This window comes from Mustela erminea, chromosome 1, assembly GCF_009829155.1.
Source record: "Mustela erminea isolate mMusErm1 chromosome 1, mMusErm1.Pri, whole genome shotgun sequence".
NCBI lineage: Eukaryota > Metazoa > Chordata > Mammalia > Carnivora > Mustelidae > Mustela > Mustela erminea.
In genome coordinates this window covers 27,887,154-27,912,030 of record NC_045614.1, presented here as the reverse complement: position 1 = coordinate 27,912,030, position 24,877 = coordinate 27,887,154, and the positions used below count along the sequence as shown (strand labels likewise).

At 37.9% G+C, this 24,877-nt stretch overlaps 1 long non-coding RNA gene across 2 annotated transcripts in view; it reads right to left on the bottom strand.

Moving 5' to 3' along the window:
• The window catches only part of LOC116599402, a 313,606-nt gene extending 289,017 nt beyond the window's left edge, over positions 1-24,589 (bottom strand). Inside the window, exons 1-2 of one of the 2 annotated variants that reach the window (XR_004289355.1) lie at positions 24,510-24,589; positions 6,362-6,468 (exon numbers count right to left, since the gene is read on the bottom strand). This is a non-coding gene — a long non-coding RNA (uncharacterized LOC116599402). Of the gene's footprint in view, positions 1-6,361; positions 6,469-24,507 lie in introns of both variants that reach the window. The other variant, XR_004289354.1, reaches the window with a different exon arrangement.
• Positions 24,590-24,877: the final 288 nt, after the last annotated feature.

The following is a 24,877-nucleotide window of genomic DNA, read 5'->3' as shown; positions in this document are numbered from 1 at the left end:
AATTTGAAATGTGCCTCATTCTATCCAGACCTCTCCATTCCCGCATGAGCCTCTGACCCTTGGCTTCTCCTCCCTCCCTAAATGCCCCCTCTGGCTGAGGGAATGCCCCTCACACTTGTGTCAACATGATATATAGGTCAATTAGGACTTGGGAGACGAGTCCAGTCCCTGGGCTGAGACACAATGTTTTTCAAAGAGACATGAGAAAGGTCACCCTAGAGACAACTTTTCTTAACAGATGATTCTCCTGGGCACCAGACAAGCCAACGTGGACCTGGACTCAAGTATTCTGCCGACATCCTGCATGTTGACAGCTACAATTCTTCCTTTTTCAATTTCAATTCTTATTGATTTTCAAGATTCTCATTTCGGAGATGTATGCCATCATTGTACTACAGTGTTTAGCTATCTATCTGTGCCTGCTTTTCTATGCTAGATTGATCCTTTCCCACTGGAGCCGCAGGCAGCCGAGCCTCGGGTTGCTGCTCAGGTGCCATGTCTGCCCACAAGCTAGGAAAGTAAGGCATTCCACCCTCTCACCTGAGGGAAAACACTCAACAGAGCCTCACGCTGGAGACACTCACATCTGGTAATGAAGCAGAATTTGGCAATGAACCACTTCTAGGAAGAAGGGCATAAGTTAGGGGAAAGTCAAATCTGAGGTGGGCAAAGCAAGCAGGGACACGCTCTGTGTTTCTACTGAAGATGCCAAGATTTCCCTCTGGAAGTTGGGGAGAGAACTGCATTAAGTGATGAAGTACTTGCTTGGTTCTGGAGCTGAAAGAACTCTTTTTTCTTTTCTTTCTTTACTTTTTTTTTTTTTTTTTTGACATTGCAAGTAAATGGCTTGAAGAGATTTTAGGAAGCATAGGGAAGGCAAAATAGATAAACCTGGATTAGAATATGTTTCTAAGAAATTCTGGAATAAATAAATAAATCATGGAATCTTTTTAATTAAATTAAAGCACTCATGGTGAATGTACTTAAGAAAAACGCTTTAGGGTTTTGAGATTAAAAATACAAACAAAACATTTGGGGATTATAATAATTTTTGCTCTTATGCCTAATTTCATTCCATTTATAGTGATTGTGAGAATTATGTTTCCTTTTTCTTGGGGGTGGTGTTTCTTCATGTCAATTACCTTTCCTTATATTTTCTTCTGTCATGACTGTGACCTCCCCACCCCCACCCCCTACCATCTAACTCAGTCCTCTTGGCTTAATATTGCATGAGATATGCTGATGCTAAAAAAAAATTCATGATTTATCAGAAATCCCAATTTAAATGGACACATATGGGATATAATTCTACTAAAAATGTTTATCTGGAGTTCAAATTTAATCAGCATGCTGTATTTTATCTGGCAATTTACATTATACCCTCTCCTGCTCACTTGTAGGTGCCTTATTGCCCTATGAAATGTACTTGCTGGGCTTTTATTCCATAAGACAGCAATGATCCAATGCCACCTGAATGACAACTGGCTGGGAGTTTGGGATAAGCTAAATTATTCTGTACTGGTGTTTGAGTAGCACCCTTAACCTGCCTCATCTTTGCTATAACTGGTAAGATCCCTTAAATGATATGAGAGCACCCCCCATCCCCAAGAACCATTGTTATCAAAAGACAACCACTGTCCTAGGGAAGCCAAAATTTATTCTTGTACTATGCAAAGAATGGCTAGAGTATCCCTACCTTAGGATAGCTCCACTGTAACATAGGATACCATGTTTTGGTCCCAGGAAACATCACCTTCCACACCCCAGAATAGGTTGGTGAAAGAGATTATGGAACTTCACAGGGCGGAGTAAATGAAGGAAAAAAACTGATAATGCGAACTCACCTTTGCTCTTGCATTACTTTTGGGTGACCACTTCACTCAAAAGTGATCTGTCTGCCAACTGACAAAATAGGAGAAGATATTTGCAAATGACATATCAGATAAAGAGCTAGTATCCAAAATCTACAAAGAACATATCAAACTCAACACCCAAAGAACACATAATCCAATCAAGAAATGGGAAGAAGACAGGAACAGACATTTCTGCAAAGAAGACATCCAAATGGCCAACAGACACACGAAAAAATGCTCCACATCGGCATCAGGGAAATGCAAATCAAAACCACAGTGAGATACCACCACATATCAGTCAGAATGTCTGAAATTAACAAGTCAGGGAACAACCACAGGTGTTGGCGAGGATGCAGAGAAAGGGGAACCCTCCTACACTGTTGGTGGGAATGCAAGCTAGTGCAGCTACTCTGGAAAACAGTATGGAGGTTCCTCAAAAAAGTTGATAATAGAGCTACCCTATGACCCAGCAATTGCACTACTAGGTATTTACCCTAAAGATACAAATGTAGTGATCCAACGGGGCACATGCACCCCAATGTTTATAGCAACAATGTCCACAATAGCTAAACTATGGAAAGAGCCTAGATGTCCATCAACAGATGAATGGATAAAGAAGATGTGGTATGTATATACAATGGAATACTATGCAGCCATCAAAAAATCTTGCCATTTGCAATGACATGGATGGACCTAGAGGCTATTATGCTAAGTGAAATAAGTCAATCAGAGAAAGACAATTATATGATCTCGCTGATATAAGGAATTTGAGAAACAAGACAGAGGATCATAGAGGAAGGGAGGGAAAAATGAACCAAGAGGAAACCAGGGAGGGAGACAAACCGCAAGAGACTCATAATTTCAAGAAACAAACTGAGGGTTGCTGGAGAGGATATGTAGGAGGGATAGGGTGGCTGGGGATGGCCACTGGGGTAGATATGGTGAGTGCTGTGAATTTTTGAGACTGATGAATCACAGACCTGTACCCTGAAACAAATAATACATTATATGTTATAAAAATATACATTACATAGTTTTAAACGTTTTCTCATAATTTCCTCTGATTTTTACAAAAAGCCTTGAAATACAATTATTAATCCCATGTTTTAAGTGAGAAGACATATTAAAAATGATTTGGCAAAATATCCACTGAGCTAATAGATAATATAAACTCTGGGTTTCAGAGCTAATAGATATAAACTCTGGGTTTTCTGGCCTGAAATCTTTTTCCAACATAGAGACACCAGTTACATCCCAGGTGCTATTTTAGATACATGGTGAGTAGGAGACACGTTCCTGCCTCAAGAATTTAGCATGATACTTCTTCAAATACATTAAATCAAATTTAGTATTGGGTTACACAAACTACTTCACATACCTTTAAGAAGTAGGAACAAACTATATAAAAATGTATTCAATATAGTAACACATACTGAATCTTGAATTCTTGGTAGCCAAATTAAAGAGAGAGAGAAAGAGGACATTAGAGGCATGAGGAAAGAACCAGTAAGAGAAAACCCTGATGGGATGGGAAAATTAAGAATACAGAGACAAAAAAAAAATAATAATAATACAGAGACAATGCTTAACACTCATACTCCAAAGAAGGGTATAGCCACCACCACTGTACAGTTGGCACTACCCAAGTGTTCAGATGCCTTGCTCTAGAAGTATTCAGTTCTCCCCTCAAGGTACTCATACTATAAGATATCCCAATTCAGAAGTTTTAACATCTCCTAGCAGCTTTTTTACCTCTAATGATACTTTTCTCAGATCTCTACTTATACTGAAACAACCAGTCCTTCTAAAACTGCACACTCTTTGAGGCTGAAATCCATTTTGGATTCATCTTATTATCTTATTGCATAATTTCCAGCATCTATTGGGTCCTAAATAAATCGTCACTGAATTGAGATTAAACTGAGGTTTCTCATCACTAATTTGCCACCTTGAATAAGTATCCTCCTTAAGTAAGATCCATTCTTATATACACTACACCAAAAATTCTGTCCTATTCTAAAGTTGAATATGTGCATGGAGTTTTCATCAGCAGAATTTACTCCCCTTGATTCTGGGGTGAGACGGTGAAATGGAAAACACAGAAAATGCCCTCTAAGAACTTACACCATGTCCCTCCCCACAGTGTGCTTCCCATGTTCATTCAGAACTGGCTGGGATCAGCCCTATTTGGGTTACTCAGGGACAAAACTGCCACTAAGTCATCAGGATTGTTCCCAACTTTTCTCACCTGCCAATGAGCTTCACAGAAGGGTAATAGGGGAAGAGAATCAGCCAAGCTCACATGGTTCACCTGGATTTTATCCAGCTATGCTGATGGGGAGACTATGCCCCAAATTCTATGGTCTGAATGTTTGTGTTCCTATCCGTCTCATGTTGAAATCCTAATCCCAAAGGTGATAGCACTAATAGCTGGGGGCTATGAGAAGTGATTATGTGGGAAAGTCATGAGGTAGAGCTGTCAAGAATGGGAGTAGCGGTCTTATAAGGAGATTCTACAGAGTCCCCTTGCCTTTTCCACCACACGAGGATAAGAAGTTCATAAACTAGAAAAGAGCCTCCATCCAACCATGGTCTCTTTATCTTGGACTTCTATCCTCCAGAACTATGAGAAATAAATTTCCATTGTTTAAAAGCCACCTGCCTCTGATATTTTACTATAGCAGCCCAAATGGACCAAGATATCAAGTAAACAAATGCAGGAAGGCATATGATACACATATACATATCTGAGATAAATATAAAAACCCTGTTACAATTTGTCAGTTTTCTTAATAAGATGACAAATTACCAAAGGAAAACCAAGGGAGAGTATTTTCTACCTTGTATAATACTTTCCAATGAAATCCTTGGCTAATAATTCAGAGCATTCTATAGGATGTCTAGGATATTGCTGATGTTCAAATAAATTTTCCTCGAGTGAGACCAAATGGGGAACAAAGATGAAGTACAGTGATACATTTATAGTTCTCATTTGTTTCTTGGAGAATTCTGAGTTATGAAAAAATCAAGGCCTTTTTGCAGGCATCAAGATAAATAGGTTGTAATTATAATCCAGAATAATAAAGCTCTTGATTATGCTAAAGAAAACTAGATTGCAAAGATTTTGCAACTGTGGTACATCCATTCAGTGAAATGTTATTTAGCAATAACAAATAAATGAGCTATCAAGTCATAAAAAGACAAGGAGGAAACAAAAGCATATTGCTACATGAAAAAAGCCAAAGTGAAAAGATCAGTATTTGGGGAAAAAAGATGAATAGGTGGAACACCAAGGATTTTGAAAATAGTAAAACAATTCTGGAGGCGCCTGGGTTGCACATTAGGCACCTGACTCTAGTTTCATCTCAGGTCATGATCTCAGGGTCATGGGACCAAGCCCTGGGTTAGGCTCCATGCTCATCACAGAGTCTGCTTGGGATTCTCTTGCCCTCTCCTCTCCCTGCCACTGTGGCCACTCTCTCTCTCTCTCTTCCTAGGATGGACGGATGAATCTTTTTTTTAAAAGCTCTGTATACTGTAATGATGGGTATATGATATACCTGAGAAACCAGAGAATGTATAGTACAAATAAATCCTTATGTGAACTATAGACTTTAGTTATCAATACTGTCTTATCAACTGTAACACATGTAGCAACTAATCCAAGATGTTAATAACTATGGGATCTGGGAGTCGAAGGGTTATATGGGCACAGGGACAGGGATATATGGGCAGTCCTTGTACTTTCTGCTCAATTTTTCTATGAAGCTAAAAACACTTTTTTAAAGCAGCCCTATAAGAAAAAAAAAAAAAAAGATCAATCTACTAGAATGAAAATCCTAAGAAATCAAAATGAGTATCATGACTACAGACCTAGTTTTGGAGGGGAAACATAGTGGAGGGGCATGGCTCATGGTGTTCTTAATGTTTTATTCACTATAGATGATGCGTATTTTGAGAGGCAGAAAGGAAAGGCTTTAAAACATACAAAACTAAGGAATATACTCAGAAGCAGCTTTAGTTCATTTCATGGCAACCAGAGAGAACAGAAATGGGGAAGTGAGTGGAGGAATAACGCAAAGAAGAATATAACAAAAGGTCATAATAAAAACATTTTTTAATTATAGAATTACAGGCACAAAGAAAATATGCATTAAAAGGGGGGAAATGTCAAGAACTCAGACAAATGTTTTAACCACTGTACTTGCCTTATAGTTTCAAACACAGGGCTACTAGAACTATTAAATTGTGCAGTCAAAGGACATTATTTGAAATTTCCATAATCTTTCAGGACTGTAGGACTGGAAACTAGAGCAGGTTTCTTTTCAAAACTTCCTAGTGCTTTCTTATCACCCTTAATGATTTTTTTTTTCCTCACCATTCTCAATTTTACCTTCAGAAGGAATATTTTTCACTTTCAAAGGGTTCCAGGCACACTTGGGTTTTTGATCAGAAAGACATGAAGATGAACTAAACCAATTCTGGCTCAGTTCCTTCTCTGACTTTACCTCAACCTTGTGCAAAGCAGCTGGGTAAAAGATAGGGAGAAAATGAGTTACTGGAGTCAGCTCCTCTTCTGCCACCTCAACATTAGCTCAGGTGCCCACAAATCTTCCTGAGGCAAAAAAAAAAAAAAAAATCAATCTGTAACAAAAAAATATTTGGTCTTTGTCCCTGGGTTTTGGCAAAAATCTTCTAAAACCTTTAGAATCCCTGGAGTGATTGTTACATACTAATGAGATGACTGGTAGTTAGGGTCCCCTAGATAGCTTCAGGATGGGGGATGGTCACCAGAAGACTAAGCATGATTGGAGAGTTAGAGCTTTCAGCTCCAACCCCTGGCCTTTGGGGATGGGAGAAGGCTGAAGATTGGGTTCAATAACCAATGACAAGGGATTTAATAAATCATGCCTACCTAACAAAACTTTCATTAAAAATAATTCTGAATGACAGGGTTTGGAGAGATTCTGAGTTAGTGAATACTTCAAGGTGCTAGGAGGGTGGCCTCCCTGGAGAGAGGGAATTGAAGCTCTATACACTTGCCTCCTAAACTTGCCTTATGCCTCTCTTCCAAATATTTGGCTGTTGTGGAATTCTATCCTTTATAATAAACTGGTAATAACAAGCAAAAAACTTTTCAGCATTCTGGGAGATCAAGTAAGGTATCAAACCTGAAGGTGGGGGGCGGGGGGTAAGAACTTCTGAATTTGTGGTCAGTTGGTCAAAGCATCAGTGACAACCTGGGACAGTCAACTGGCATCTAAAGTTGGGGAAAGTCTAATGGAACTGAGTCTTAATTTGTGAGCTGTAATGCTAACTGCAGGTAGATATGTCAGCATTGAATTGTAGGACACCCTGCTGGTGTTGGGGAGTTGGAAAATTGGCTGTTGTCAGAAAACATAACAGAATGCCTTCTGATGAGACTAAAAGATGCTGCCTCTCCTGCAGACAAGCTCAATGAAGTTTATGGACGTGTACTGGCAAATGCTATAGATATCTATATTGCATCTTTGAGCAGATTACTCATCAATTCTTGCTCAGTGGATGAAGAAATTATCTGGGTGCCCAGGCTGTAGAAGGAATGGATTAAAAGTAAGGGAAACTGAGAAGCACTTCTCTTGCAATACCTCCCATCAGTTCAAGTAACACAGTCTTCTGAGGGAAGAATAAAGCAGAAATACACAAGTAGTATTTGGTAGAGAGATCAAAGTCTACTATATTTATTCCCCTCCTGAAGTAGAATGAGTTTCTGTTGGAAATTACAAGACACTCAGCAGTCTTCTTCAAACTGGTGATTGGTACTTATTATGAGGGGACATGGAATCAATTTAGTGGGTCATAGCCTATCATTCTGTCTGGCTTTAGGACTGTTTAACTTGGCATTTGCCCCTATGTACAATTAAAATATTACTAATTGATTTTTTCACATATCTAAATATATTAGGGACGCCTGGGTGGCTCAGTTGGTTAAGCAGCTGCCTTCGGCTCAGGTCATGATCCCAGCGTCCTGGGATCGAGTCCCACATCGGGCTCCTTGCTCCGCAGGGAGCCTGCTTCTCCCTCTGACTCTGCCTTCCACCCTGTCTGCCTGTGCTCACTCTCACTCTCTCTCTCTCTTACAAATAAATAAATAAAATCTTTAAAAAAAATACTTTAAAAATAAATAAATAAATAAATAAATAAATAAATATATTAGTCCACAAAGCTATGTGTCATAGTGAAACAGAGTTTGGAGAAAAGTGCTCTGAATGGAATGAGAGGTAATTTGAAGTTACCAGAAATGCATTACAACAGTTAATTTGGTTCTTCCACTCCTTGCTGACTTTGTTCCCCCCACATTGACTTGAATGTAGCAGCGCACTCCACCTCAATACTTCCAGATATAGGTGACAGTTATGTCTCTCAATCTCTTGATGGGGGTGCTCTGTGAGGGAGATAATCCCTGTGTCTCCTTATTTCAAATCAAAAGGAAAAGTCTTCTTGCAATATGTCCTAGGCTTACCCAATTCATCCTGTGGGTGTGGTTGATACTGGAATATTTTCTACTTTATCAAAATCAGGAAGCACTAAGAACCCATCATGAACTGAATATACTAGAATCTGGAACAATCTGGTATAGCTCTTGAAGGCATGTGTATTTAGGGGATTGGAAAAAAGCTCTCTGACTTGGTCCCTAACAAAAATGAGACCAACAAGGAGAAAAACAAACTGGCTTATTAACTTGTGTACTGCACATACACACCAGAGTACCCAACGATGAGTAAATCAAAGCGGTTTTTAGAACATGGATTTATATAGCATCTTAACAAAAAAGCAATAAATTTTCAGTGAAAAAAACAAAGGAAAAGGACTCTGAGCTTCTAGGGGTAGCAAGTTGTGGGAAGGCAACTATTTAGCAAATCAAACAGTAGCAAAGGGCTAGTTTTTGCAAGGTTTGTTATACAGATTCTTCTTGTGCCATCTCTGGGATGATAAGAGTTCTAGAATTCTCCCCAGTGACTAACTTTTCTCCTTCTGGTAGAAAGGGAAATGGATATATCTGTATAAATTTATATTCTGCTTTTAGGCAGAGAGCTTTTCTTATATCTGCTGCTTCTCACTTGCCTTCAGTGCAAGGTAATCCTTATACCAAAGTTCCATATTTGGGGATAGCATATTCTGTTACCCTTCAACTGAAATGTCTGAGGAATGGCCCTATGGACAATCTTCTTAAATGTTTTTGGTTACACTGAGCTCAGACCAAAAGCTAGATATTAAAATAATGGACCACCTCTCAGAAAGCATCCAAAGCACTCAGATAGCTTTGAGCACAGAAATGGAAGTTGTGGGAGGTAAGAAAACAAACTTCACTGAGGTCAGGATGGAAGTGGTCTTTTTTTTTTTTTAAAGATTTTATTTATTTATTTATTTGACAGGCAGAGATCACAAGGAGGCAGAGAGGCAGGCAGAGAGAGAGAGGGAAGCAGGCTTCCTGCTGAGCAGAGAACCCAATATGGGACTCGATCCCAGGACCCTGAGATCATGACCTGAGCCGAAGGCAGCAGCCTAACCCACTGAGCCACCCAGGCACCCCTGAAGTGGTCTTCTTAATCCCATTTCCTTATTCCTGACCCCTGGCTGGACTATGTCACACTTGGTAAAGGAAGAAAGGCAGAGTAGAAATTGGGGAACTTTTTCGAGAAGTCCTTTTATTAAGGACTTAAAGGGCAGGCACTGTTGAAAGGATTTTCTAGGTCTTAAACTACCTAATTATGAGAAGTCTGAGGAATAATTTTTTGTATTCACAAATGAATACCATTATCCCATTCCAACTTCAATTGTTAGGAACTATAATAAAAGTAAACCATTCTCACCTCTTTTTTTTTTTTTAAGATTTTATTTATTTGACAGAGAGAGAGATCACAAGCAGGCAGAGAGGCAAGCAGAGAGAGAGGGGAAAGCAGGCTTTCCACTGAGCAGAGAGCCCGATGCAGAGCCCAATCCCAAGACCTCGAGATCACGACCCAAGTCGAAGGTAGAGGCCCAACCCACCAAGCCACCCAGGCACTCCAAACCATTCTCACTTCTGATATAGCTTTAGAGTTCACATAGGTATAGACAAACCAGAATACTAGAATTTGCATTATCAATAAGATAGAATGTTACAGTGTATTTTCCGCACCAGAGACAAAGCTATTATATGATTTATGCCAAATCTAGAAAATCTGTCAGAGTGTGCACGTGGTATATATTTGACGGTAGTTGGAGGAGAATTTCCCATAGTATTAGACAACAAAAATGGAAATATTTTCTACCGAAAAATATTTTCTGCTCACTTCTCAATTTGGGGTTTTAATGTTTTATTTGTATACCATTCTATTAATGAAATTTTGTATATGAACATTCTTCATTTTCAATTTTAGTAAAAAGTATTGCTCTCCTGCCCACAACTGTATTTAAAAAAAAAAAAAATAAAACAAAACAGAACAAAACACTGGCTTCTGGTGGCTCACAAGAAGTACTAGGTAACTGAATGGAAGAATCTATTTTCCAACCTTAAGAGACCAGAAAAACAAACTGAGGTATGTGCATATAGTACAATACCATGAAGACATTGAATTGTGTTTACATAATCTTAAAAAGGAAAAAAAGTGGTACCTCAATATTATAAAGGCCATATATGACATACCAATGGCTAACATTATACTCAATAGTGAAAAGCTGAAAGGTTTTCCTCTAAGATCTTCTAAAACACAAGGATGATTAATCACCTTGTGTTTAATAGAGTATTGAAAGTCTTAGCCACAGGAATTAGGCAAGAAAAAGAAAAGTCACTCAAGGGCAACTGAGTGGCTCAGCTGGTTAAGCGATTGCCTTTGGCTCAGGTCATAATCCTGGAGTCCCAGGATTAATTCCAGCATTGGGCTCCCTGCTTAGTGGGGAGTCTGCTTTTCCCTCTGACCCTCCATTTCTCATGCTGTCTCTCATTCTCTCTCTCTCAAATAAATAAATAAAATCTTAGAAAGTAATAATAAAAAATAAAAATCACCCAAATTGGAAAGAAAATGATCACTATTTACAGATGAGAGAACACTATATATATATATATATATATATATATATATATATATATATACACACACACACACACACACACACACGTGTGTGTGTGTGTGTGCATAACAAACCCTAAGGACTCCACCAAAACACTATTAGAATAAAGAAATTTAGTAAACTCTCAGGACACAAACTATATAGAAATCCGTTTTTTTTCTGTATATTAATAAACTATCAGAAAGAGGAAACAAGAAACAATTCCATATATAATCTTACTGCATCAAAAAAATAAAATACTTAGAAATATACTTAACCAAGGAAGAGAAAGACCCTTCCTTACTCTGATAACCATAAAACATCAATGACAGAAATTGAAGACAACACAAATAAATGGAAAGATATACCATGCTCATGAATTGAAAGAATATAGTTAAAATGTCCATATTACCCAAAGAAATCTATAGATTCAATTTAATCCTTATCAAAATACCAATTGAATTTTCCACAGAACTAGAACAAATAATCCTAAAATTTGTATGGAATAACAAAAAAACCCTGACTAGCCAAAGCAGTCTTGGGAAAGAAGCTGGTGGTATCACACCCTTGGATTTCAAACTATATTATAAAGGTATAGTAATCAAAAGAGTAAGGTACTAGCAAAACAAAGACATAGATCAATGGAATGGAATAGAGCCCAGAAATAAATCCACACGAAAATGGTCAGTGAATCAATGACACAGGAAGCAAAACATACAATGAGGAAAAGACAGCTTCTTCAATAAATGGTATTAGAAAAACTGGACAGTTACATGTAAAAGAATAAAACTGGACCAATCTCTTATACCATACACAAAAATAAATTCAAAATGGAATACTTAAATGTAAAACCTGAAACCATAAGTGTCCTAGAAGGAAACGGCAGGCAGTAAGCTCTTTGACATCAATCTTAGCAATACTTTTGTGGGTTGGTCTCCTCAGACTAGGTTGACAAAAGCAAAACAACAACAAAAAAACAAACAAACAAAAAACCCAAAAAACAACTGGGACCATATCAAACTAAAAAGCTTTTGCACAGCAAAGGAAACCATTAATAAAACATAAAAGCAACAATTGAATGAAAGAAGATATTTGCAAATGACAAATCCAGTAGGAGGTTAACATTCAAAATATATAAAGAATTATTAACTCAATATAAAAAATTTTCAATTAAAAAATGGGCAGAGGACCCCAATAGATAGTTCTTCCAGAGTAGACAGGCAGATGGCCAACAGATACATCAAAGGATGCTCTACATAATTAATCATCATGGGAATGTAAATCAAAACAATGATATCGTTCACACATGTTAGAATGGCTACTATCAAAAGGACAAGAAATAACAAGGGTCCCTAAGGATGTAAAAGGAATCCTTGTGCACTGTTGTTTTCCATTTTTTTTTTTTTTTAGCCCTCATACACTATTGGTGGAAATGTACACTGGTGTAGCTATAATGGAAAATTGGATGACGGTTCCTTGAAAAATTAAAAATGGAATTATCATATAATCCAGCAATTCTACTTCTGAGAATCCAAAGAAAACAAGAACAGTAATTTAGAAAGTCAATTATCATATGGTTTCACTTACTTGTGGAACATAAGGAATAACATGGAGGACATTAGAAGAAGGGAAAAATGTGGTGGTGGGGGGGATCAGAGAGGGAGGCAAACCATGAGAGACTATGGACTCCAGGAAGCAAACTAAGGGTTTTAGAGGGGAAGGGGGGTAGAGGGATGGATAAGCCTGATGGTGGGTATTAAGCAGGGCATGTATAGCATGGAGCGTGGGAGTGGTGCATAAACAATGAATCTTGGAACGTTAAAAATAAATAAATAAATAAAATTTTAAAAAGAAAAATAAAAAGACCTATTCATCCCTTGTTCGTCACATTATTTATAATAGCCAAGATAGAGAAGCAACCTAAGTGTCCACTGATAAATGAATAAAGAAGATGTGGTATAATGAAAAGATATCACTCATCAATCAGAGAAATACAAATCAAAACCATGATGAGATACCACCTCACACTTGTCAGAATGGCCAAAGTAAATAACCCAAGAAACAACAAGTGTTGGTGAGGATGAGGAGAAAGGGGAACCCTCTTACACTGTTGGTGGGAATGCAAACAGGTATAGACATTCTGGAAAGCAGTATGGAGGGTCTTCAAAAAGTAAAAATAGAACTACCCAATGATCCAGTAATTATACTACTAGGTATTTACCCAAAGGATGCAAAAATATAAATTCAAATGGATACATGCACCCTGATGTTTAGAGCAGTATTATCAACAATGGCCAAACTATGGAAAGAGCCCAAATGTCCACTAACTGGTGAATGGATAAAGAGAAGAGTTCTATAGTTCTATAGATATATATTGTTATACAACTGTAGCTATATTAGTATATAGCTAATTAGTATATTATAATATAGTAATATTCTACTATATTTAGCTGTAACTATGTAACTATATATATAGATACACAATTATAGAGGAATATTACTCAGCCATCAAAAAGGATGAAATCTTGCCATCTGCAACAACATGGATGGAAATAGAATGTATCATGCTAAGCAGAATACATCTGTCGGAGAAAGACAAATACCATAGGATTTCACTCATATGTGTAATTTAATAAACAAGACAGATGAACATATGGGAAGAAGAGAAAAGAGAGAGAGAAACAAACCAAAAGAGACTCTTAAAAACACAGAGTTGCTGGAGGACAGTGGTTGGGGGATGGGTTAGGTGATGGTTATTAGGGAGAGCATTTGTTATGATGAACACTAGGTGTTGTATGCAAGTGATGAATCACTGAATTTTACTCCTGAAACCAATAGTGCAATATATATTAACTAACTAGAATTTAAATAAAAATTTAGAAAAAAAGTGTATGTGGTGTTCACACTTTATAAGTAAATATATTTATATATAATTATACATATATTTTAAATGTTTATATATACAATGGAATATTAGTCATAAAAGGGAAAGAGATCTTGCCATTTGTGACTACATGGATAAAACTAGAGAGTATTATACTACATGCAATAAGTCAGAACAAGACAAATAGTATATTATCTCATTTTTGTGGAACTTCAACAGCAGGAAAAAGTAAAATAGAAATAGACTCATAGATACAAAGAACAATGGATGGTAGTCAGAGGGTATGATTACTATTATACTCCTGAAATATAATACTGTAGGCCAATTATACTTTAAAAAATAAAAAAAAAGAGATAAGTCAGCCTTCCTGATTTCAAAACTTACTATAAAAAAAAAAGTGTGATGCTGATATAATGAGAGCCAAATCGATTAATGGAATAGAGTTAAAAGTCCTGAAATAATCCCGTACATCAATGGTTAATTGATTTCAACAATGGTGCCAAGATCATCCAATGAAAGAAAGAAGAGTCTCTTCAACAAATGTCATTGGAACAACTAGACAAACACATGCAAAAGAATGAAGTTGAATCCCTACCTCACACCACATAAAGTTAACTCAAAATGGATTAAAGACCTATTTGCAAGAGCTAAAATTATAAAAACTTCTAAAAGAAAACATAGGGTTAAATCTTGATAAGCTAGGATTTGGATATGGATTTTAACAATGACACCAAAAGCATAAACAAGAAAAAAAATATATAAATTGGGTTTTATACAAATCTAAAATTTTGCTTCAAAAGACACTATCAAAAAGTGAAAAAGACAACCTACAGAATGGAAGGAAATATGTGTTATAAGGGCCTAATGTTCATAATATATGAAGAACTCCCAAATCTCATTAAGAAATCCAAATAAAAAGTGGACAGAGGACTTGAGTTTCTGCCAAGATACATAAATGACCAACAAGCACATGAAAATATCATTAGTCATTAGAGAAATGCAAATAAAAGCCATTATGATTGATTACATCACACATAGAGGATGGTTACACTTAAAAAAAAAGTATCGGTAAGGAAGTGGCAAATCGGTAACCTTGTACATTGGTGGGGATGTGAAATGATACAGCTGCTGTGGAAAATAACTTGATGGTTCCTCAAAAAGTTAAACATGTAATTACCGTATGACCCAGAAATTTCACTTGTAGGCATATACCCAAAATAATTGCAAACAGGTAAACAAGAATGTATTCACTATGGTTCATAATGTTGTCCACAATAACCCAAAGGTGGAAAAAATCCAAGTGTCCATAAATTGACAAATGGATAAACATGTACTACATCCATAGGACAGAACGTTTCAGTCATAAAAAGGGATGACTAATACATGCTACAGTATGGATGAACGTTGAAGTTGAAAACACTGTGCAAAAGTAACGAAGCCAGGCAGCAAAGGTGACAGGGTCTAGGCTTCCATTTATAAGAAATATCCAAACTAGGTAAATTGATAGAGACAAAAAGCAGATTGGTGGTTTCCAGGGGCTCAGGAGGAACAGCTTAATGGATATAGTTTCCTTTTGAGGGCTAAAAATGTTTTGGAACTATAGAGGATACTTGCATAGCAATGTGAATTTACTAAATGCCCCTGAATTATACACTTTTAAATGGTTCATCGTAGGATATGTTACTTACCTCAGTGAAACTACTATGCTTATAGAAATACCCAATAACAAGGTCATGTTCAGAATGCACTGTTAAGAAAGCTGGACACAGAATAACCTACATTAGAAGATTTCAATTATATATAAATAGATAGGGCCTCAACCAAAAGATAGGAGCGACATAGCATAAATGCGAATAATCATCATTTTCGTTTAAGTAAACTCTATGCCCAACATGGGGCTCGAACTCACAATCCTGAGGATCAACAGTAGCACACTCCTCCAACTGAGCCAGCCAGGCATCTCTAAAATTGATCATTCCTAGTTTATATACATATACATATATATATATATATATATATATTATATATATATATATATATATAAAATGGGTGATCTATTCTTTACACACTACTGCATGTACTCTATTCTTTACATACTACTGTGTTTAAGTTGACATCAACATCCCTTATTCTTAAAATTACTAGTAACAAAAAAAAATCTTATTTTTAAAAATTAAATAAGGAGAAACCCTATAGTGCCTTTCACTCCAGCATTCCAGACCTGAAAAGCAAGCTGTGGTGTGTGGGGAGCAGAGGAGAGGAAGGGGAAGCAATCACTGAGTTCATCTCTAAGTTAACGAGAAGAGGGGAGGGATAGGAATTCACGCATAACAAGATTCAGCTCTAAGAAGTGGACTGGAGGCACTTTGCAGAAACTCTACAAAGACCCCTGCCTGCCTCTGCCAACCTATACCACTCTCCTTTACACAAGCTCCACAGTGAAACAGACAGGAGTTTGAGGCAAAAATTGGGGAGCCGGGGGGGGGGGATGGGAATAGTCCTGAGTTATCAGGGAAAATGGAAGGAATTTTGAGGCTGAGGCTATACTTGGGCATAGTGGTAGATAAGGGAGCACCATCATAGCAGCTGGTTGCTGAAGTGTGTGAGTGCACATGACAGAGACATGTCACTATTCTTAGGCTCTACAGTTGATCCCCCTGTGTCTAGTTCTAGCTAATGGACTGTGAGTGGAAGTGCCCTGAGACATTTGCTGTGGAGAGCTTAGAGATCACATTTCAGATGGCATAGCTACTAGACAGAGCAGGGCCATTTCGCCTTTATATTGTAGGACACTACTGAAATTTTGTCATTAATTATTCTTATAGAGAAATGGAACCCAGAAGCAGGGTGCAGTCATAACAAAACCATAAAATAGACCCATTAGTGTATCAGTTGAGCAGCAGGCAGCAAGGAACTGGCTATCAGAGGATAGAAAGATGGTGGCTCATGTTTTACAGGGCAGCAAATTTAGTGCCTTTGTGTCTGTACTGGCTTAGCAGGCAGACCATGTGTCTACCATATTGAAAACAGAGGATTAGTGTATGTTAGTTGCCACTGGCCGCATATGGCAAGATGTCACTAGACAGATGAGCTGGGGATGTCCTGGCCAGCTTACAAAAATAAATATAAGGAAATATATGGAAATATATATAAATATATTCATATATATATGAATCAAAATTCAGGGCCTTGCACCCTAGAAGCCCAATTAAACCTTTCAGCTAGATAAAATGACTTCAAGCAAAAAACTCAACTAATGGAATGAGTAAGTCTAGACATCTAACGTATAGTCACGATGACTACAGTTAAAATCGAATTCAGTATTGGAAATATGCTAAGAGATTTCAGCAGGTGCTTTCACCACAAAAACAGTATATATGAAAGGATGTATTAATTAGCTTGGCTATAATAATCGCATGTATAGGTATATCAAGTCATCCTATTGTACACCTTAAATATATACAATTTGTACTTAAAATATATCCAACCTTAAACCTATACTAAGCTAATAGGTAGAAAATGTAGCTCATTCTGATTTTTAAAACTTGTGATGAACAGCTTTTTCTCACACTTACTGGCCAGTTGCATTTCTTCTTGTGAATACTTCCTTGTATACTGTCTTGTTTCTATTGAATTATTCATCTCTGTCACCCTGATTTATGAAATCTATACATTAAAAACCTTAGGCCCTTTCCTGTGAGGGGAAAAAAGGGAAGAGGCAGAGATGTAGCTTTCCTACCTTTTGTTCCCCATAGCCTCAAGATAGCAGTCATTAATTTGGGAAGAAAAGAAGGACAAGAGAAACAAAATAGGTTTGAGAATTCTGGCTCAAAAAATAAATAGTATAGTTATGGACTCATGGAATATACTGGAAGCAATTATCAGAAACCTTCTTAGTTCTTAAGGAAAATGTACTGTCCAAAGATACTGGCAGTTAGGACTAAAAAATCTTTGTTTGTTGGAGACCTAAAATGGCTGTCAGCTCTGCACCAGCCCCCAGAGACAGAAGTAGGCTGAGGAAGCTGTGCTACTCTTGAGGAGGGAATAATGCCCCGTGGCTATCTCAGTCATGGCCCAAGAAGAACATAGCAATCACCCACAGGGTGTCCAGAGGCCAGGGGCCACAGAGGACAGTGAACAAAGGGATTCTTTCACAGAGCCTAAACAAGGAATCGCCCCTACCTGGGAGGATGGGATACCTTCCCATGTCTGGTAGATCTCAGATTACTGGGACCAGAGGTTTCTAGGGGACTCCATTCTTTCCTTTTCCAAAGATGAAATTAGTATGTGTGCTTGCTGTAATTATCCTGCTTGCCATGAGTACCAATGAGTAAGGGAAGGCTGACAGTTTAATTCTTAGGTCTCCAGATGAACAGGAGCTACCTCTAGACCTGAGAGAACATTTATAGGTCATTGTCTAGAGATGTCAGACTTCATATTAGAAGCTTACCAGACATTCATGCATCCTTCTGCATTCCCATACCCTTCTACCAGATGCTAATGTTAAGGCCAGGTAGCTAGTTTGATCAGTGATTTGTGAGACAATGTATTTTCTCCAGCTCTATCTATGTGACCTGCAGATCATATATTCCTGATGCCATAGCTATAGGGATCACATAACTTTGGATAGACTTACATGAAAAAGAGATAATCTTAGATTAAGTTTGGGGAGATTTGTCTGCTGTTGCAGATAGCATTAATTACCCTGATCACATAATATATTTGTCTTATGATAAAGATTATAATCAGTGTTAATACAGGACAGGGTCTGACTACCGAGAAGTTAACTTCATGGCCCAATGTAGTGATGTCAACACAAGGACTGATCACAGGATTCGACATGAAGCTTGGAGCATCATGTTAGAGATCTGGCCCATTGTCTAACCCACTAAGCATCTCGGGGAAGTTACCTAGCCCAAGTCTCTTCAAATAACTTCTAAAAAGTGTAGAACTTTGTAGAACCATGTATGTAGAACCATGACATTTTTCAAGACTTTTCGGATATAAATATAAACATCTATGGACCTCCTCCATCTGAGCATAAGCTCATATGCATCTTTCTCTATTTACATTTCAAACAAAGGCATTGGATCTGTGGTGTGGGAGCTCACATTAAAAGAGACAGAAGCTTCATAAAGAATGATTCCCCCTGCCATCTTGAAAAATGTTCTTAGCTGCGGTATGGAGTCTGGGGGTGGAGGTGGGGGGGGGGGTGTCTCAGCCCACTGGGAGGAGTGCCTTAAGTCCTCAGCACTAGTAATGGTTAAAATGCAGAAGATTCTTATTTGAAATATTATAGTTATAGATTATGCCTACAAGAGACCACTAATAAGCTTTCTCAGGTGGACTAAGAAAGAGTTTCAGCAGTTGTGGGAAACACAACTGCCCTTGCAGGACATCTCTCTGCAACAGCCCTATGGAGAAAGACCTTTTGCTGATGGCTCATTACCAGCTGTGGCAACTATGAACTCTGCTTATAGTGCTCTACTTGCCTGCAAGTTTTCCCCCTAAGTTTCACCATATACAGGGTGCTTTCATTCATCCTATGTTTCTCAGGGAATTTTTTTTTTATTGTAATTGATATTAGTAGATAAAAAGAACTTCACTGCTCTTCAGTAGCTGTCCTTTAGAATTGTAGTGGTGTTCTAAGAGCTGAAAAGAAATCTTGACTTTTTACTAAAGAACCCAGATGGCTCATCAGCTGGCTCCTTCTGAGTGTGCAGCCGACAGCCCCCTTTGTTGCTATTAGCATGTCGACTGCAACTGTAGTTACCTGGTGGCAGGATGAAATTACACCGACAGCAGTTAACTTTCATACCCCCTGCCTGATAGTCAATTTCCTAGTGTAAGCCACTCTTCCAAGCAGTATGTAATTTTGATACCTGTTTAATTTTAATCCTCTCATTTGACAGAGTGATTTCTCACTCTTTTTAGATGGTGCCATGCACCCCTCAATTGAGTTTCTTCTCCCTGCTGTTATAGTTTGTTCCTGCTTGAAATATTTAGAGAAACAGTTCCCCATAAGCAATTAATTTAATTAGGACTGCATGTGTGTGTGAACACACACAAAAACACTTTTTTTTTCTGTCACACAAGGAACTGTTTTATTATTTCCCGGTTTGTTAAATATTTATAGTGTATCTTCTACAAAGCAAACTTCTACATGAGTAAATACAAAGCATATATAATCCAGTTTTGAGGGAAATCTAAAGATAGAATTGACTAATAAAAATTTTCTGAATTCATATAGTCTGTTACAAAGTGCCATAATTTTTAAATCTACCACCAAGTTATTTTATAAATGATTCTTGAAGATCCATAAAATCCAGCTTAGTAATTCAACAAAGCTCTGGGTCCTTAGGTCTATGACCAGGTTTCAGCCCTGCTACTGGAGATCAATCAATATTTCCTGGGAGGTAGAATACAGGACTGGGGTATTGAGTAAATGATGCATGAGTGCACATACAGAGCACATTCCTTTTTATGGAACATATCCAACTCAAAGCCAAAACAATTCATCCAAAAATATTTTCTGGTCTAGAATCTTTATTCTTACTAGCAACAAAAATGCAGTCTCACAGCTCATTTCTTTTTTGTCCCTTTCTCTAAAATGGGGATACTTGTTGGAAAGAAAATCTTCTCATAAGCAGAATTCCCAGGTGCCAGGAGCTGACTGGATGGATAAGTCGATTCATTTTCCTTATCTTTCTCTGATAGCACTTCCATTCATGTCTGTGGGAATGCTTATAAAAGAAATGTGTTTTTCTGGAGACATCAACTTCAATTTTTTTTTTTTTTTTTTTACAAAGAATTCTTTCCCTTTTCCTGATATCCTACCTGCCAATCATGTTCACCCATGAAGTAAAATGTATATAGCATGCCTGGGGAAGGAGCTATTTGTGTCAGGGATGAGGGTAGTAACCCAGGCTTCTGTAAATCCAATATGATGTAGGGCCCCACATGACTCAGTTCCAGTGCGAGGTCACAGTTGGAGAGACACAGGTCCACTAGAGCACATTAACAGAACCCTAATTTAAAGCCCAGAGTGATTCTTAAAACCCTCTTCTCTCAAATTCATGAACTCCACAACTACTCCAGGACTTCTCTAAATCCCTTACTCTCCAGTGTCCACCAGAAATTCTCTTTGATCCCTAGGTCCCATGATCATAAGAGACAAATATCTCTACAGGAACACACGTGTCGCTATGTACAGACATACACTCATACGCATATTGGACATTTACACATCTAAGTGCATATCTCTATGCATGTACACATGCGTGTGTGTATTACACACACACACTTAACCCCCAAGTTGTATCAAAAAAGCTTATAAGTTGGATCAATAAAGAAACTCTCCTTAAAGATAAAGGAAAACTGAGCCAGCATAGGACAAAAAGACAAAATCAAAAACAAAAACAAAAATCTTTAAAGTACCCAGAAAAGGTGAAAACCTCCTGTGTGGAAATATTTTTGTCCCCATCACAGCTCATCATCCTTCCTGTGGGCTCTTATGTTACTACTGCTGCGCACACCTGTCTCCTCTCCTCTGTCCATGCCTACATGGTTCACATCTGATGCTCCACTCTAACGCACCTTTCAAAGCCACACCATTTATGCAGATATTGAAAGAATGATGTACTTCCATGAGAAGTGTTCCTCCACAGGAGGAAAGTGTAGCTGAGAAAGCCAGTTTTCCAAGCAGTAAGGAGAGATCTCAGAGACCGAGTTTGTCATGGCTTTAACTCAGACAAGTGTTTTTATTTTCTAATGAGCTTCTAGATCTTCATGACTGTATTCATGGATGGATGTTGGTCCTATTCACAGACCCTCTCACTGCCCATCAGGAGACCTCCAAAAGTGCTCTGAGACCCATTTATCCAACACGATACATTAGCCAATGTGAGTTGCCAACAAGTCAGATAAGATTACTGGCAGCACTAGACTGAAGTCTAGTTAAGGTTTCCTCTATCTTCCCTGTCTTTTCTTAAAGGAACAGTGGCAAAACTGATAGCCATTCATCCATACTTACAGCCTGCCACTACTGGGAACGGCTTCCTAACCCTCGTGGACTGCCCTTCATCCTGAGGCAGCCGAGTCTTAAGACTCTTAAATTTGTGAGATTAAACTCAGATTAAAATTCTAATCTGAGTCTAAAAAGAACAATTACTTAGACCAGCATGAGCTCAAAGCTTTGATGACTAATGCTAAATCCAGCAACACCACTCTACTGAGCTCACATTAAACCAAGCATAGGGAGGCAGCTTGCCTTCTCAAATGAGAACATTTGTCAAGCTCACTCATGCAAAAAACAATGGAGGGCAGAGACTTTGGATTTGAGGACAAGTCTAACAGAGGCCAAATAGGAAAGACAACGGATGATCAGGGATGAAGAGAATCCAAGTAAGCAAACTGTGAAGACAGAACCAAACGAGTCTTTGTGTGGCCAGCCAAAATCACAGGTTTAGAAATGAAATAATCTGCAACCAAGGTGCCCCTTAGATTTTAGCTCAGTTGATTCAGCAGGAATTCAGGGGTCCTGCATGAATGTTTACCTGTCAAGCAACCTGATGGAGAAGCAGCCTTAAGAATCAGACTAGGGCTTTATGACCCAGCTCTGTTCATCACTAGGTGTTAAACAATGGATAAGGGGCTTGCTTCTTCTAAACCTTTGTTTCCTCATCTGCAATATTCATAACACACTAGCAAATTACTTAATGGGCTTGTAAGGTTCCAGTGTATTAATGTGTAACAAAGTAGGGACTCAGCAATAATGTCCACTGTTATTCTGAAGGGCTAGGTTCTCTCTGAGCAAGTAGCTGGTCCAATCCCAATAGACAGTGTGACTCACAAGGTTTAGCTCTATCTCCCATCTGGGGAGGGAGTAAACTGGAGATTTTAGTGGGAGCCAACCTGAGCTTGAATTTTTAAGCAAGCTTCACCAATACCTTATACATCGAAAGGATGAGAACCACTGCTTTAGGTTATGAAGATAACAGCTGGACCATCTTTGGAGCTGAAATTATTTTAAGCCATTCTTTTCTGCAGAGAATCCTTATAGAAGATATATAAATATATTTATAAAAATTTAAAGATTTTGCAATTCTTTTGTATTTTGGAAATCACTTAAAATATCTTAAGTTTTAGTCTAAAAATACATAATTTAAAACTCAGAAATACATTCCCATGGAAATAACTTTTTTCAAATGTGGTGAGATTTCTAGGAACTTTTCCAAAATCCTTGAGGTAGCCAAAATATGGTACTTTCACTTTGCATTGTTATGAGCTAAAAGGACTTTTTGATAGGACATTAAAGAATTAAAAGTGAACATGGCATCAAAGGCAAAATGGTACTAAAGTAAATATCAGCATACCCAAATTAAGAATTAAAGTCTCCCTGAGGTCTGTAGTTAATTGCTCTGGCCATAGAGCTGGCATTTAGTTATAACTGTGAAGGCACAGTTCATGGGCACAGGGTCCAGCAATGGTAGGTTGTTTCAGGAGTATCTGCCCACTCATCTTCTTGAAAATGTTTACCACTTTGAATAGTGTTCAGTCTAGTTGGTGAATTTAAAGATTTCTTTTTAGAAGAAATTTTTTCACATGGACTCCCAAGATCTGCTTACTCATTTTGCACATATTTAGATATATTTAAAAGTATAATAGTTCTGATAGAACTATAAAGCATACACTTGAATTTGAAAAGAAGAAAACTGCAAAACTATTAAAATTAACCATTAAACTATTAAAATTAAGTTAATTAACACTAACAAAATTAACATGAAATATGATGTATTGTTAAAGGAGATTGCTGCCCGCAGTGTGAGTATATACTGCTTTTTCGTGTTCTTGTAAATTTGCTGAGTTTATGCCAACATTTTGTTTACAAAATCCCATGGAGTCATTTGCCTTCCCTTGGTCCAAACACAATTTATATAAAGTCCTTTTCAGTTTTTTCTTTCCTATGGATACTAGCTGGATGGACTAGTGGCAAGAAGAGATCCACAAACCTGGAGGCTCCAGAGAAGGCTAGACAGGAGAATCCCAAGCCCTTATCTTCCAAACACTGTTATGAATGGGGAAGCCCATCCTCTGTAAGGTAGGGTCATGCCCATTGTCCCAGGAACTAAATATTCACAAAGTTTCTGTAGAGGTTGATAAAAGATGAGTAGGGGTTTTCATGAGTCAGCCATCCTCCCTATTAGGAAGAAGAAAACTGCGGCCAGAAGGGAAAAAGTCCTGGTCAGAGTGCCACACTAGGTTCCAGTGTGCTCTGAGATAAGACAACCAGGCCTACACTGCAGTACGCTGGCTACTGAGAACCAGAAGATGGAGCTGGTCTGAACTGAGAAACGCAAAATGTGTATCAGATTTCAAAGACATAGTTTGAAAATATATACATTTAAAATTCTCAGTAACACTTTTTATATTGATTACATATTGAAGTACGTTTTATTTAAGTCAATATAACTAGAGAGTTTCCAAACTGATTTTACCTTTTTTTAATGTGGCAACTAGAAAACTTAGCTATAGGTGTGGCTTCTAATCTATTTCTACAGCATGGCACTACTCTAGGCATTATTTGTTTCCTCTTTTGAATCCATCATGGCATCTGATAGGTTTCACTTCCATATTTTTATCTCACCCAATTCTCTCCCTCCTTCCTGTGGCAACTTTAGTCTAAGGACCACTACTCACACCGGAATCCTGAAAGTTTTGCTTCTACACAACTGTTAGTGTGATCTTCTGAAATTCTTCATATCATGTCTTGCTTGCTCAAAATCCTTCAGCTGTTCTCAATTGTTGTCACAATAAAAGCCAAACATATTGCCATGGCAACAAGATCTGCCGTTATCTACTCCCTGCCTATCCCCCTCATTTGATCTTGTGTCACAATCTTCAAGGAGCTAGCCAAGGATCCATGGCTTTCCTGGCTCCTTAAAGACACCACCTAAACTAGTTCTACTCAGGGTCTTTGCACTAGGGGTTCCCTTTGCCTAGAGAACCCTTCTCCTTCATAGTCACATGCATGGTTCCTTCTTATCATTAAAATCTTGATTTAAATGAT